This window comes from Grampus griseus (genome assembly GCF_964374135.1).
Source record: "Grampus griseus genome assembly, chromosome: 6".
Classification (NCBI taxonomy): Eukaryota; Metazoa; Chordata; class Mammalia; order Artiodactyla; family Delphinidae; genus Grampus; species Grampus griseus.
This window is the reverse complement of record NC_139000.1, coordinates 86350158-86365294: the sequence shown is the minus strand read 5'-3', so window position 1 is coordinate 86365294 and position 15137 is coordinate 86350158.

The window sequence follows — 15137 nt, the reverse complement described above, 5'->3', positions numbered from 1 at the left end:
TGGGTCCAGAATTTACCCCAATTGTGCATGCACACAATTATTTTTAGTCCCATACAATTTCTTTGTATTTTGTGTCTTGAGGAGAGATGTGTCCAGGTACAAGCCTTGCAGCACTGCAGCAAAGAGTCCCAGGTCCCAGCCTGTCTCAATTCAGTTCAGTTTAACACTTTTTCTCAAGTACCTACGAGGCACTTAGACAAATGATATAAGACCAAGTGTCTGTCTTGAAAGTGTTTAAAATCTAATGAAGAGGGTAAGATAAATACACAAATCAATAAATGCAAGACATGGTAATAATTGACCAAGGTTTAAAAACAACGACAACAACAGTGAGTAAGGTGTTAACGTCCCCATATTCCCTTAGACTACTCTTAGCACATTCAGTTCCCAGTACAAAGTAGACATCTGATAAATGGCTTTTTGAGTGAACTAAATGATCATGTCTCTTCCCAGGCCTAAACAGTCTGCCCATGGCTTAGTCTACAATTTATTCACTCTTGATTTGCATAAGTAGACTCAGTATGGACTGCTGTGCCACAAAATCATGGACAGTTAGTGCTTTAATAATCACAAAATGCTTTATAGTCTTGGGCTCTTTTACTTAAGAATTAAATAAAAAATAATTCAAAAAGGGTCTTAAATAGAAGAGGATATTGAGGGAACCATGAATACAAATATAGTAAAGGAGGGATTAAAATCTGTATGTAGGGACAGTAAAGTTGGGGGAAATGATTATTTATGGTTTACCTCCACAACTCACATTTGTTTCTACCAGAGAAGCATGGAATAATTCTTAAAAGAAGGTTTTCAGAAGTACTGAGAACTGTATATGAATCAGTCATCCAAGTTTCTCTTAGCATCCAGTTCATACCACATATTGTATCTGGCACACCGACCCATTTTTCTAGGAAGCCAAAGTGGAACGTTTCTGATAGTTGAAATCCTTTCATTTTGCACACTGGAGGGTAATTCCTGAGGTTTCCAGCACTCTTCCTATGCTGGCAGTATGGAGCCTATGTTGCAAAGGAAAAGCAAAAGGAGTTGAGCTGCTTGGAATGTCTTGGCAGTGGAAAAAAGGTTTTTTAAAAGTGACTTCAAGGCAATGTTATCAAAAGTTAGGAGGTTCTAAACATCTTTTAGCAATTTTTTTTAAAAAAAGGAAAAGCCCAAGACTGATTAATTTCTGTTCTGCTGAAGAATATAATAAATATGTTATGGTTCTTAATCTTACTAGGCGAAATTAATCTTGCTAATTACATGAACAAACATGAGTACAGACAAGGCTAGTGAAACTGATGCAGCAAAGCAATGAATGGAGAGAAATCAGGTCTTTTGGCAGAATATTATGAGATAATGCTGTAATACAGGATTTTATTATCTGCTTCACAGTGTTTGTAATAATAAAATTATAATTCCTTTCACTTTTCTCTATAAAGCAGCATGTACTTAATGCATTACTATTTGACAACTAAGTGAAAGTCTAAGAAACTGACAACATAATATCACATCTTACCATATAATTTATTTGGTAATAATAAAGCATTCCTTCAGCTGCTGACCCCGTGTCCACACCTAAGGATTTACCTAGTTTCTCTATTTTCTATTTTACTTTGTGTTACCCCAGAAACAGACACTAAAGAAAGGATTTGCATGCAAACAGTTCATTTAGGAGGTACAGGGAGTGGTGTCCTGGAGGAAGCTCATGATGACTGGGAGAACTGACAGTGCACATCTCTCCTCAGTTCCATGTTCAGTGATGTTGCATTAGGAGCTTGGAATAGATCAAGTAGCAGTATTCACACCATGGAAATCAACAGGTGCTACACATCAGGGCTGTTTTTGTTGTTTTTTGTTTTCTTTGTGTTTTGAGCACCAGTTTACTAGCACAACATTAGTAGAAGAAACACAGTAGCAGAGTGAAGTAGTAAAACAGGGAAGGGACACATTATTAAGGGCACATTATTAAACCAGTTGCCCCTAAAATTAAGCTGGAACTTAATTCTGTCGAGAAGCTGTGGGAAATATAGCAAGACATACTGAAAAGGTGTAACACACTGCAAATGTGTAACACTGCTGAGGGTAGAGGGAGCTGGCGTATTTATACACCAACTGAAATCAGTCATTGTAAAGGGTGGTTGATTCCCCTTGGTAATTCTGTCTCCAGTGAGTGGCGAAGAGTAGCCTTGCCTATTTCCAGCAAAGAGATATGGCTCTGGGTAGCGGGAAAGTGGCAGGCCAGCACTGAAGTGATAAGACCCTGTATGGGTGGGGCACAACAGCATCTGCTACAATTTATTTGCCTATAAAATAAAAATAAAAACATCTACCGTCTCATCTCACATTGACTTAATGGAAATATTCTAACGTAAATATATATAAAATATATATGCTTTATATATAATTATATGCTTTTATACAAACTACTTGGCATTCCTAAAAGAAAGGTAAGATATTCATTCATTGTATTATAATCATTATAAAAATAATAATGAATAATATACCCCATCAATCTAGAAAACAAGAGGAATAAAAACAATTCTTTAGCAGAAAGTCTAGTTAATTTTTTTCATAAATAGAATGTTACTGCTGGAGACTGGCAGTCTAGGAAGCTGAGGTTGACAGGAAAAATAGTATACAATTTGGGGCATAGGCAAAGACATCTACTTAAAATTACCTTCTCCTCTGAACTATTCTGATTAAAAACATTTCCTCTACTGGTTCCCTCTCTGCTTTTGGAACATGAAAGGCCCTGGTGATGATTAAGTAGGTCATTTTAAAATAATACATGACAAAGGAAACAGTAGAAAAGATCAATAAAACTAAAATTTCGTTCTTTGAGAAGATAAACAAAATTGTTAAACCATTAGCCAGATTCATGAAGAAAAAAATGGAGAAGACTGAAATCAACAGAATTAGAAATGAAAAAGGAGAAGTGACAACTGACACTGCAGAAATACAAAGGAACATGAGTACTACAAGCAACTATATGCCAATAAAATGGACAACCTGGAAGAAATGGACAAATTATTAGAAAAGCACAAGCTTCCAAGACTGAACAAGGAAGAAATAGAAAATATAAACAGAGCAATCACAAACACTGAAATTCAAACTGTGATTAAAAATCTTCCAACAAACAAAAGCCCAGGACCGGATGGCTTCACAGGTGAATTCTATCAACATTTAGAGACGAGCTAATACCTATCCTTCTCATACTCTTCCAAAATATAGCAGAGGGAGGAACACTCCCAAACTCATTCTACGAGGCCACCATCACTTTCATATCAAAACCAGAAAAAACAGAGACAAAACAGAGACAAGAAAAAACAGAGACAAAACAATAGGGACGAGACCTGCACCAGTGGGAGGGAGCTGTGAAGGAGGAAAGGTTTCCACACACTAGGAAGCCCCTTCGCGGGTGGAGACTGTGGGTGGCGGAGGGGGAGCTTCAAAGCCGTGGAGGAGAGCGCAGCAACAGGGGTGCGGAGGGCAAAGCGGAGAGATTCCCGTATAGAGGATCGGTGCTGACCAGCGCTCACCAACCTGAGAGGCTTGTCTGCTCACTCGCCGGGGCGGGCGGGGCTGGGAGCTGAGGCTCGAGCTTCGGAGGTCAGATCCCAGGGAGAGGACTGGGGTTGGCGGCATGAACACAGCCTGAAGGGGGCTAGTGTGCCATGGCTAGCTGGGAGGGAGTCCGGGAAAAGGTCTGGAGCTGCCGAAGAGGCAAGAGACTTTTTCTTGCCTCTTTGTTTCCTGGTGCGCGAGGAGAGGGGATTAAGGGCGCTGTTCAACGGAGCTCCAGAGGTGGGCGCGAGCCGCAACTATCAGCAAGCACTCCAGAAATGGGCATGAGACGGTAAGGCTGCTGCTGCAGCCACCAAGAAACCTGTGTGCAAGCACAGATCACTATCCACACCTCCCCTCCTGGGAGCCTGTGCAGCCCGCCACTGCCAGGGTCCCGTGATCCAGGGACAACTTCCCCAGGAGAACGCACGGCACGCCTCATGCTGGTGTAACATCATGCTGGCCTCTGCGGCCGCAGGCTCATCGCACATCCATACCCCTCCCTCCTCCTGGCCTGAGTGAGCCAGAGCCCCCGAATCAGCGGCTCCTTTAACACCGTCCGGTCCGAGGGAAGAACAGATGCCCTCAGGCGACCTACACGCAGAGGCAGGGCCAAATCCAGGCTGAACTCCAGGAGCTCTGCGAACAAAGAAGAGAAAGGGAAATCTCTCCCAGCAGCCTCAGGAGCAGTGGATTAAATCTCCACAGTCAACGTGAAGTAGCCTGCATCTGTGGAATAACTGAATAGACAACGAATCATCCCAAATTGAGGAGGTGGACTTTGGGAGCAAGGATATTTTTATTTTTCCTTTTTTCTCTTCTTGTGAGTGTGTATGTGTCTGTGTGTGATTTTGTCTGTATAGCTTTGCTTTTACCATTTGTCCTAGGGTTCTGTCTGTCTGTTTTTGTTTTGTTTTGTTTGTTGTTTTAATTTAATTTAATTTTTTTATACAGCAGGTTCTTATTAGTCATCAATTTTATACACATCAGTGTATGCATGTCAATCCCAATCGCCCAATTCAGCACACAACCATCCTCACCCCACCCCCGCGGCTTTCCCCGCTTGGTGTCCATACATTTGTTCTCTACATCTGAGTCTCAATTTCTGCCCTGCAAACTGGTTCATCTGTACCGTTTTTCTAGTTCCACATATATGCGTTAATATGCAATATTTGTTTTTCTCTTTCTGACTTACTTCACTCTGTATGACAGTCTGTAGGTCCATCCACGTCTCAACAAATGACTCAATTTCGTTCCTTTTTATGGCTGAGTAATATTCCATTGTATATATGTACCACAACTGCTTTATCCATTTGTCTATCGGTGGGCATTTAGGTTGCTTCCATGACGTGGCTATTGTAAATAGTGCTGCAATGAACATTGGGGTGCATGTGTCTTTTTGAATTATGTGTTTTCTCTGGGTATATGCCCAGCAGAGGGATTCCTGGATCATATGGTAATTTTATTTTTAGTTTTTTAAGGAACCTCCATACTGTTCTCCATAGTGGCTGTATCAATCTACATTCCCACCAGCAGTGCAAGAGGATTCCCTTTTCTCCACACCCTCTCCAGCATTTGTTGTTTGTAGATTTTCTGTTGATGCCCATTCTAACTGGTATGAGGTGATACCTCATTGTAGTTTTGATTTTCATTTCTCTAATAATTAGTGACGTTGAGCAGCTTTTCATGTGCTTCTTGGCTATCTGTATGTCTTCTTTGGAGAAATGTCCATTTAGGTCTTCTGCCCATTTTTGGATTGGGTTGTTTGTTTCTTCAATATTGAGCTGCATGAGCTGTTTATATATTTTGGAGATTAATCCTTTGTCCATTGATTCATTTGCAAATATTTTCTCCCATTCTGAGGGTTGTCTTTTCATCTTGTTCATGGTTTCCTTTGCTGTGCAAAAGCTTTGAAGTTTCATTAGGTCCCATTGTTTATTTTTGTTTTTATTTCCATTACTCTAGGAGGTGGATCAAAAAAGATCTTGCTGTGATTTCTGTCAAAGAGTATTCTTTCTATGTTTTCCTCTAAGAGTTTTATAGTGTCCAGTCTTACATTTAGGTCTTAAATTCATTTTGAGTTTATTTTTGTGTATGGTGTTAGGGAGTGTTGTAATTTCATTCTTTTACATGTAGCTGTCCAGTTTTCCCAGCACCACTTACTGAGGAGACTGTGTTTTCTCCATTGTACATCCTTGCCTCCTTTGTCATAGATTAGTTGACCATAGGTGCATGGGTATATCTCTGGGCTTTCTATCTTGTTCCATTTATCTATGTTTCTATTTTTGTGCCAGTACCATACTGTCTTGATTACTGTAGCTTTGTAGTATAGTCTGAAGTCAGGGAGTCTGATTCCTCCAGCTCCGCTTTTTCCCCTCAGGATTGCTTTGGCTATTCGGGGTCTTTTGTGTCTCCATACAAATTTTAAGATTATTTCTTCTAGTTTTATAAAAAATGCCATTGGTAATTTGATAGGGATTGCATTGAATCTGTAGATTGCTTTGGATAGTATATTCATTTTCACAATATTGATTCTTCCAATCCAAGAACATGGTATATCTCTCCATCTGTTGGTATCATCTTTAATTTCTTTCATCAGTATCTTATAGTTTTCTTCATACAGGTCTTTTGTCTCCCTAGGTAGGTTTATTCCTAGGTAGTTTTTTCTTTTTGTTGCAATGGTAAATGGGAGTGTTTCCTTAATTTCTCCTTCAGACTTTTCATCATTAGTGTATAGGAGTGCAAGAGATTTCTGTGCATTAATTTTGTATCCTGCAACTTTACCAAATTCATTGATTAGCTCTAGTAGTTTTCTGGTGGCATTTTTAGGATTCTCTATGTATAGTATCATGTCATCTGCAAACAGTGACAGTTTTACTTCTTCTTTTCCAGTTTGTATTCCTTTTATTTCTTTTTCTTCTCTGATTGCTGTGGCTAGGACTTCCAAAACTATGTTGAATAATAGTGGTGAGAGTGGACATCCCTGTCTTATTCCTGATCTTAGAGGAAATGATTTCAGTTTTTCACCATTGAGAATGATGTTTGCTGTGGGTTTGTCATACATGACCTTTATTATGTTCGGGTAGGTTCCCTCTATGCCCACTTTCTGGAGAGCTTTTATCATAAATGGTGTTGAATTTTGTCAAAAGCTTTTTCTGCATCTTTTGAGATGATCATATGGTTTTTATTCTTCAATTTGTTAATATGGTATATCACATTGATTGATTTGCATATGTTGAAGAATCCTTGCATCCCTGGGATGAATCCCACTTGATCATGGTGTATTACCCTTTCAGTGTGTTGCTGGATCCTGTTCGGTAGTATTTTGTTGCGTATTTTTGCATCTATATTCATCAGTGATATTGGTCTGCAATTTTCTTTCTTTTTTAGTATCTTTGTCTGGTTTTGGTATCCAGGTGATGGTGGCCTCATAGAATGAGTTTCGAAGTCTTCCTTCCTCTGCAAATTTTTGGAAGAGTTTGAGAAGGACGGGTGTTATCTCTTCTCTAAAAGTTTGATAGAATTCACCTGTGAAGCCATCCGGTCCTGGACTTTTGTTTGTTGGAAAATTTTTAATCACAGTTTCAATTTCATTACTTGTGATCAGTCTCTTCACATTTTCTATTTCTTCCTGGTTCAGTGTTGGAAGGTTATACCTTTCTAAGAATTTGTCCATTTCATCCAGGATGTCCATTTTATTGGCATAGAGTTGCTTGTAGTAATCTCTCATAATCCTTTGTATTTCTGCAGTGTCAGTTGTTATCTTCTCCTTTTTTATTTCTAATTTTATTGATTTGAGTCCTCTCCCTCTTTTTCTTGATGAGTCTGGCTAATGGTTTATCAATTTTGTTTATCTTCTCAAAGAACCAGCTTTTAGTTTTATTGATCTTTGCTATTGTTTACTTTGTTTCTATTTGCTTTATTTCTGCTCTGATCTTTATGATTTCTTTCCTTCTGCTAACTTTGGGTTTTGTTTGTTCTTCTTTCTATAGTTCCTTTAGGTGTAAGGTTAGATTGTTTATTTGAGATTTTTCTTGTTTTTTGAGGTAGGCTTGTATATCTATAAACTTTCCTCCTAGAACTGCTTTTGCTGTATCTCACAGGTTTTGGATCATCGTGTTTTCATTGTCATTTTTCTCTTGGTATTTTTTGATTTCCTCTTTGATTTCTTCTGTGATCTCTTGGTTATTTAGTATTGTTTAGCCTCCATGTGTTTATGCTTTTTACGTTTTTTTCCCTGTAATTCATTTCTAATCTCATAGTGCTGTGGTCAGAATAGATGCTTGATATGATTTCAACTTTCTAAAATTTACTGAGGTTTGATTTGTGACCCCAGATGTGATCTATCCTGGAGAATGTTCCGTGTGCACTTGAGAAGAAAGTGTAAACTGCTGTTTTTGGATGGAATGTCCTATAAATGTCAATTAAATCTATCTGGTCTATTGTGTCATTTAAAGCTTCTGTTTCCTTATTTATTTTCTTTTTGGATGATCTGTCCATTGGTGTAAGTGAGGTGTTAAAGTTCCCCACTATTATTGTGTCACTGTCGATTTCCTCTTTTAGAGCTGTTGGCAGTTGCCTTATGTATTGAGGTGCTCCTCTGTTGGGTGCATATATATTTATAATTGTTATATTTTCTTCTTGGATTGATCCCTTGATCATTATGTAGTGTCCTCCTTCTCTCTTGTAACATTCTTTATTTTAAACTCTATTTTATCTGATATGAGTATTGTTACTCCAGCTTTCTTTTGATTTCCATTTGAAAGGAATATCTTTTTCCATCCCTGACTCTCAGTCTGTATGTGTCCCTAGGTCTCAAGTGGGTCTCTTGTAGACAGCATATATATGGGTCTTGTTTTTGTATTCATTCAGCAAGCCTGTGTCTTTTGGTCGGAGCGTTTAATCCATTCACGTTTAAGGTAATTATCAATATATATGTTCCTATGACCATTTTCTTAATTGTTATGGTTTTGTTTTTGTAGGTCCTTTTCTTCTCTTGTGTTTCCCACTTAGAGAAGTTGCTTTAGCATTTGTTGTAGAGCTGGTTTGGTGGTGATGAATTCTCTTAGCTTTTGCTTCTCTGTAAAGCTTTTGATTTCTCCATTGAATTTGAATGAGATCCTTGCTGGGTAGAGTAATCTTGGTTGTAGTTTCTTCCCTTTCATCACTTTAAGTATATCATGCCACTCCCTTCTGGCTTGTAGAGTTTCTGCTGAGAAATCAGCTGTTAACATTATGGGAGTTCCCCTGTATGTTATTTGTCATTTTTCCTTTGCTGCTTTCAATAATTTTTCTTTGTCTTTAATTTTTGCAAATTTGGTTACTATGTTTCTCTGCGTGTTTCTCCTTGGGTTTATCATGTATGGGACTCACTGCACTTCCTGGACTTGGGTGGCTATTTCCTTTCCCATGTTAGGGAAGTTTTCAACTATAATCTCTTCAAATATTTTCTCTGTTCCTTTTCTCTCTCTCTTCTCCTTCTGGGACCCCTATAATGCGAACGTTGATGCATTTATTGTTGTCCCAGAGGTCTCTTAGGCTGTCTTCATTTCTTTTCATTCTTTTTCTTTATTCTGTTCTGCAGCAGTGAATTCCACCATTCTGTCTAACAGGTCACTTATCTGTTTTTCTGCCTCAGTTATTCTGCTACTGATTCCTTCTAGTGTAGTTTTCCTTCCCGTTATTGTACTGTTCATCTCTGTTTGTTTGTTCTTTAATTATTCTAGGTCTTTGTTAAACATTTCTTGCATCTTCTCTATCTTTGCCTCCATTCTTTTTCCAAGGTCCTGGATCATCTTCACTATCATTATTCTGAATTCTTTTTCTGGAAGGTTGCCTATTTCCACTTCATTTAGTTGTTTTTCTGGCGTTTTATCTTGTTCCTTCATCTGGCACATAGCCCTCTGCCTTTTTATCTTGTCTATCTTTCTGTGAATGTGGTTTTTGTTCCACAGGCTGCAGGATTTTAGTTCTTCTTGCTTCTGCTGTCTGCCCTCTGGTGGATGAGGCTATCTAAGAGGCTTGTGGAAGTTTCCTGATGGGAGGGACCGGTGGTGGGTAGAGCTGGCTGTTGCTCTGGTGGGCAGAGCTCAGTAAAACTTTAATCCACTTGTCTGCTGATGGGTGGGGCTGGGTTCCCTCCCTGTTGGTTTTTTGGCCTGAGACAACCCAACACTGGAGCCTACCTGGGCTCTTTGTGGGGATAATGACAGACTCTGGAAGGGCTCACAGGAAGGAGTACTTCCCAGAACTTCTGTTGCCAATGTCTTGTCCCCATGCTGAGCCACAGTCACCCCCCGCCTCTGCAGGAGGCCCTCCAACACTAGCAGGTAGGTCTGGTTCAGTCTCCCCTGGGTTCACTGCTTCTTCCCCTGGTTCCCGATGCACACACTACTTTGTGTGTGTCCTCCAAGAGTGGGGTCTCTGTTTCCCCCAGTCCTGTCGAAGTCCTGCAGTCAATTCCCACTAGGCTTCAAAATCTGATTCTGTAGAAATTCCTACTCCCATTGCCAGACCCCTGGGTTGGGAAGCCTGTTGTGGGGCTCAGAAGCTTCACTCCAGTGGGTGGACTTCTGTGGTATAAGTGTTCTCCAGTCTGTGAGTTACCCACCCAGCCGTTATGAGATTTGATTTTACTGTGATTTCACCCCTCCTACCATCTCATTGTGGCTTCTCCTTTGTCTTTGGATATGGGGTATCTTTTTTGGTGAGTTCCAGTGTCTTCCTGTTGATGATTGTCCAGCAGCTAGTTCTGATTCTGCTGTTCCTGCAAGAGGCAGTGAGAGCACGTCCTTCTACTCTGACATCTTGGTTCCTCTCCTGTTTGTTTTTTTAGTATAGTTTCCAGTGCTTGTTATCATTGGTGAATTTGTGTTTTGTTGTTCTTTCTTTCATTTTAATTACTTAAAAAAATTTTAATAATTTTTTTATTTTAATAGCTTTTATTTTATTTTCTCTTTCTTTCTTTCTTTTCTTTTCTCCCTTTTATTCTGATCCGTGTGGATGACAGGCTCTTGGTGCTCCAGCCAGGTGGAGGGCCATGCCTCTGAGGTGGGAGAGCCAAGTTCAGGACATTGGTCTACTAGAGACTTCCCAGCTCCACATAATATCAAATGGCAAAAATCTCCCAGATCTCCATCTCAATGCGAAGACCCAGCTCCACTGAACGACCAGCAAGCTACGGTGCTGGACACCCTATGCCAAACAACTAGCAAGACAGGAACACAACTGCACCCATTAGCAGAGAGGCTGCCTGAAATCATTATAAGGTCACAGACACCCCAAAACACACCACCAGACATGTACTTGCCCACCAGAAAGACAAGATCCAGCCTCATCCACCAGAACACAGGCATGACTCCACTCCACCAGGAAGCCTACACAACCCACTGAACCAACCTTAGTCACTGGAAACAGACACCAAAAACCCGGGAACTATGAACCTGCAGCCTGCGAAAAAGAGACCCCAAACACAGTAAGTTAAGCAAAATGAGAAGACAAAGAAACACACAGCAGATGAAGTGCAAGGTAAAAACCCACCAGACCTAACAAATGAAGAGGAACTAGGCAGTCTACTTGAAAAAGAATTCAGAATAATGATAGTAAAGATGATCCAAAATCTTGGAAATACAATGGAGAAAATACAAGAAATGTTTAACAAGGGCCTAGAAGAACTAAAGAGCAAACAGACAATGATGAATAACACAATAAATGAAATTTAAAATTCTCTAGAAGGGATCAATAGCAGAATAAGTGAGGCAGAAGAACGGATAAGTGACCTGGAAGATAAAATACTGGAGATAACTACTATAGAGCAGAATAAAGAAAAAAGAATGAAAAGAATTGAGGACAGTCTCAGAGACTGCTAGGACAATATTAAACACAAAAACATTGGAATTATAGGGGTCCCAGAAGAAGAAGAGAAAAAGAAAGGGACTGAGAAAATATTTGAAGAGAATATAGTTGAAAACTTCCCTAATATGGGAAAGGAAATACTTAATCACATCCAGGAAGCACAGAGAGTCCCATACAGGGTAAATCCAAAAGAGAAACAGGCCAAGACACATATTAATCAAACTATCAAAAATTAAATACAAAGAAAAATATTAAAAGCAGCAAGGGAAAAGCAGCAAATCATATGCAAGGGAATCCCCATAGGGTTAACACCTGATCTTTCAGCAGAAATTTTGGAAGCCAGAAAGGAGTGGCATGACATATTTAAAGTGATGAAAGAGAAAAACCTACAACCAAGATTACTCTACCCAGCAAGGATCTCATTCAGTTTTGATGGAGAAATTAAAACCTTTACAGACAAGCAAAAGCTAAGAGAATTCAGCACCACCAAACCAGCTTTACAACAAATGCTAAAGGAACTTCCCTAGGCCGGAAATACAAGAGAAGGAAAAGACCTACAATAACAAACCCAAAACAATTAAGAAAATGGTAATAGGAACATACATATTGATAGCTACCTAAATGTAAATGCATTAAGTGTTCCAACCAAGCCACAGACTGGCTGAATGGATACAAAAACAAGATCCATATATATGCTGTCTACAAGACCCACTTCAGACCTGGGGACATACACAGACTGAAAGTAAGGGGATGGAAAAAGATATTCCTTTCAAATGGAAATCAAAAGAAAGCTGGAGTAGCAATACTCATATCAGACAAAATAGACTTTAAAATAAAGACTGTTACAAGAGACAAAGAAAGTCTCTGCATAACGATCAACAGATCAATCCACGAAGAAGATATAACAATTATAAATATTTATGCACCCAACCTAGGAAAACCTCAATACATAAGGCAAATGCTAACAGCTATAAAAGGGGAAATCGACAGTAACACAATAATAGTGAGGCACTTTAACATCCTACTTACACCAGTGGACAGATCATCCAGACATAAAATTAATAAGGAAACACAAGCTTTAAATGACACAATAGACAACATAGATTTAATTGATTTTTATAGGACATTCCATCCCAAAACAAGAGAATACACTTTCTTCTCAAATGCTCAGGAAACATTCTCCAGGATAGATCACATCTTGGGTCACAAATCAAGCCTTCATAAATTTAAGAAAATTGAAATCGTATCAAGTATCTTTTTCGACCACAACGCTATTACACTGGATATCAATTACAGGAAAAAATCTGTAAAAAAAATACAAACACATTGAGGCTAAACAATACACTCCTTAATAACCAAGAGATCACTGAAGAAATCAAAGAGGAAATCAAAAAATACCTAGAAACAAATGACAATGAAAACAAGGTGACCCAAAATCTATGGGATGCAACAAAAGCAGTTCAAAGAGGGAAGTTTATAGCAATACAACCCTACCTTAAGAAACAAGGAACATCTGAAACAAACAACCTAAACTTACACCTAAAGCAATTAGAGAAAGAAGAACAAAAAACCCTCCAAAGTTAGCAGAAGGAAAGAAATCATAAAGATCAGATTGGAAATAAAAAGCAATGAAGGAAACAATAGCAAATATCAATAAAACTAAAGCCTGGTTGTCTGATAAGGTAAACAAAATTGATAAACCATTAGCGAGACTCATTAAGAAAAAAAGGGAGAAGACTCAAATCAATAGAATTAGAAATGAAAAAGGGGAAGTAACAACTGACACAGCAGAAATACAAAGGATCATGAGAGATTACTACAAGCAACTCTATGCCAATAAAATGGACATCCTGGAAGAAATGGACAAATTCTTAGAAAGGTATAACCTTCCAACACTGAACCAGGAAGAAATAGAAAATGTGAAGAGACTGATCACAAGTAATGAAATTGAAACTGTGATTAAAAATCTTCCAACAAGCAAAAGCCCAGGACCAGATGGCTTCACATGCAAATTCCATCAAGCATTTAGAGAAGCGCTAACACCTATCCTTCTCCGACTCTTCCAAAATATATCAGAGAGAGGAACACTCCCAAACTCATTCTATGAGGCCACCATCACCCTGATACCAAAACCAGACAAAGATGTCACAAAAAAAAGAAAACTATAGGCCAATATCACTGATGAACATAGATGCAAAAATCTTCAACAAAATGCTAGCAAACAGAGTCCAAAAGCACATTAAAAGGATCATACACCATGATCAAGTGGGGTTTATCCCAGGAATGCAAGGATTTTCAGTATACGTAAATCAATCACTGTGAGAATATATATGGACAACCTGAAGGAGCAAATCCATATGATCATCTCAATAGATGCAGAAAAAGGTTTTGACAAAATTGAACAGCCATGTATGATAAAAACCCTTCAGAAAGTAGGCATAGAGAGAACTTACCTCAACATGATAAAGGCCACATATGACAAACCCACAACCAACATCGTCCTCAATGGTGAAAAACTGAAACCATTTCCTCTAAAATCAGAAGCAAGAGAAGGATGCCCAATCTCACCACTATTATTCAACATAGTTTTGGAAGTTTTAGACACAGAAATCAGAGAAGAAAAAAATAAAAGGAATCTAAATCGGAAGAGAAGATATAAAACTGATACTGTTTGCAGAATGATACTATACATAAAGAATCCTAAAGATGCCACCAGAAAACTAGTAGAGCTAATCAATGAATTTGGTAAAGTAGCAGGATACAAAATTAACACACAGAAATCTCTTTCATTCCTATACACTAACGATGAAAAATCAGAAAGAGAAATCAAGGAAACACTCCCATATACCACTGCAACACAAAGAATAAAATACCTAGGAATAAATCTACATAAGAAGACAAAAGACAGAAAATTATAAGACACTGACGAAGGAAATTAAAGAAGACACAAACAGATGGAGAGATATACCATGTTCTTGGATTGGAAGAATCAACATTGTGAAAATGACTCTACTACCCAAAGCAATCTACAGATTCAATGCAATCCCTAACAAATTCCCAATGGTGTTTTTCACAGAAATAGAACAAAAATTTCATAATTTGTATGGAAACGCAAAAGACCCCGAATAGCCAAAGCAAGCTTGAGAAAGAAAAAGGGAGCTGGAGGAATCAGGCTCCCTGACTTCAGACTATACTACACATTACAGTAATCAAGACAATATGGTACTGGCACAAAAACAGAAATATAGATCAATGCAACAGGATAGAAAGCCCAGAGATAAACCCACATAACGCACATATAAACGCACATATTCTCACCTTCTCTGATAAAGGAGGCAAGAATATACAATGGAGAAAAAACGTCTTCAATAAGTGGTGCTGGGAAAACTGGACAGCTACATGTAAAAGAATGAAACTAAAACACTTCCTATCACCATACACAAAAATAAACTCAAAATGGATTAAAGACCTAAATGTAAGGCCAGACACTATAAAACTCTTACAGGAAAACATAGACAGAACACTCTATGACATAAATCACAGCAAGATCCTTTTTGACTTACCTCCTAGAGAAATGAAAATAAAAACAAAAATAAACAAATGGAACCTAATTAAACGTAAAAGCTTTTGCACAGCAAAGGAAACCTTAAACAAGATGAAAAGACAACCCTCAAAATGGGAGAGAATATTTGCAAACTAAGCAACTGACAAAGGATTAATCT